A 2,506-nucleotide genomic window follows, 5' to 3' on the forward strand; every position below is an offset into this window, starting at 1 on the left:
TATATATATATTATATTTTCCTCAGTAGCTTGAAATATTATTGCTTTATGAAGACTGAGTAAATGATCATATATTTATATTCATTTAAATTTAATAATTAAGATATTATTATTTTTATACAAGTTTATTTTATGACTTTATAAAAATCCGGATATACAAGAAAATTTGGATTCCTTCTATAATAATTAGGCCTTCTCGACCACACTCACTCCAACTTGATCTATAGACACCTTCATTCAAAATTTATTTGAAATTAATCATCATAAAAAAAAGGTTCAAACATATTTATTAAATTTAATTAACAAGTTTAACATACTTTTTCGAGTTAATTTGATAAAAAATCATGAGTCATTCTTAAATATAGTAGTGTGGTTATTTCTCATAGACCTTATGTATAAATTTGTTAATAAACATTTGAATAGATTTATGCATAACATGTTTTTAAAATAAATAAAATGTAGTTATGTATATTTAATTATTTGTTTTGTACATATATTTAATTTAATATCCAATTATGGACAGCTTTATCACTTACAATGCTGACCCTTTTCCTGCCCATAAGAAAAGCCTAGCCCTAGCCCAATAAATTCTTTGAAGCCCAAAAAGAGCCTATCAACTCTTAAATGAATTAAATATACTATATAATATGAAAGATAACTTGAACCAACAATTATGGGTGAAATGTATTAGGAAATTAAAATGATCGTGTTTTACAAATGGGGTGTTGGATATTTATAGGCTAATAGTCTATTTAGATAGAATTATAAAATAAAAATAATATTGAGGGATTTAATTAGAATTAATAATATTCAAATTAAATTTTAATTTTAATTTAATGTAATTAATACTTAAATTTAGATATACATAATTAAATTTAAAAGTTCAAATTAAACTACACTTCTTTATTTGGCTTTTTTAATGATTTTGACTATATGAGTTGCCTTGCCTACTTAAGTTACTGTTTGTTAGATTGTCTAGTTTAATCTAAAATCTTGTATAATCACATAATAGACATTCACACAAATATTTACTTATATTACTATATAATTCATCTAAATCTAAAAGCATATCTTAACAGGAGCCTGCTTCTACTTTGGGTCTGGACAAATCTTTGATTTGGCGTGGTTTGTTTTTATTTTCATTTTTTTAACTTTTGTTTAAGTTTTTGGCTCGCTAATCAAATTGCTAAGTTCTGCAGTAACGCATAGGTGATGACATGATAATCACTTAATTACAATAAATTAGATAAATATATTTATATTACTTTGATTGATTGTGATTTTAGTAAGTAATCATGTAACCTAGGACATTAAATCCACGGGTTAATCCAACCACGTGAATAATTTTTCCAAATTAAAAAGTTAACAGGATTGATAGTTCGATCAGTGATTGATTTAACTATTTGATTAAGTGTTGAATTGGTGAAGTTATATATATATATATATATATATATATATATATATAAATAGTTCAAGTCCAAATCTATTTGCCTTATAATTTCAGTATTTCATACTGAAGACTAAGTTTCATTAATCCAATCAAATGCATATTTTGGTCGTCCTAAATTCATTTCCAATTGCTCTGTTTCCATCTTCACTCTCTCTTTCTCTTGGAAGCAGTCGTAGCAATGTACATATCAGATGGATAGACACGACTGTCATGAATCAAAGAACCCAGAAAAACCAAAGAAGTTTCAAAAGACTGGAAACATAATACGTTGAAAGAAAACTAGAAAAACAGATTAAAAACACCAATTAACATCATGCTAATAGCGTTTTTAACGGATGTTTTTATCGAAAACGCCATTAAACACAGCCTAAATATCACCTTTTGATAGGCTATACGCTTAAAATATATACTTGTACTAATTAATTGTCCTTTTTGTGGTAGGAGAAGCTAATGTATCTAATTGGACAGACACCAGGCTCGACCACCCAACTGCATGCGAGAAACTGCTAGGAGTCTGCTAACCATATATTCAAAGTGAAAAAGTCTTCTGTCGATGGGTTCACATCAGATTAAGAGTCAGTTCAACAATTACTCGTGTCCATATGTGCAGGATTTCTAACTCCGATCACCTAACATACAAATTTTATGTATAAATTATGTACGCACATGCTAGCATTTGCTGAGACTAGTTGACTATTTTGACACTTCTCAGACCGTTAGGTTCTGTATTATATTGCAGAATTTGAGACCAAAAGAGTAAGCCACCTTCTTTGTTTTTGATCTTGACTTGAAAAACTTGCCGTGAAGGTACTTTCGTTGTAACTCCTTTGATTATTCAATGTTAAGTAATCTATGAGTAAACTATTGCCCTAAGTAATTTTCATTTCGGGGTTCAATGTTCGGATCAAAGAAAAAACCCTTGCCCGTAAACAATGTTGGTTTTAATTGTTTTGCTTTTGTTTCTTTTTTAAAAAACTTGATTGTCTTTTTTTACATGTTTGACTATTTCTTGATAACATTCTTTGATCATAATAACGGATCTAAACTTTTACAAGAG

The sequence above is a fragment of the Theobroma umbraticum genome, unplaced genomic scaffold, assembly GCF_002168275.2.
Source record: "Theobroma umbraticum cultivar Fairchild unplaced genomic scaffold, ASM216827v3 scaffold_95.0, whole genome shotgun sequence".
NCBI lineage: Eukaryota > Viridiplantae > Streptophyta > Magnoliopsida > Malvales > Malvaceae > Theobroma > Theobroma umbraticum.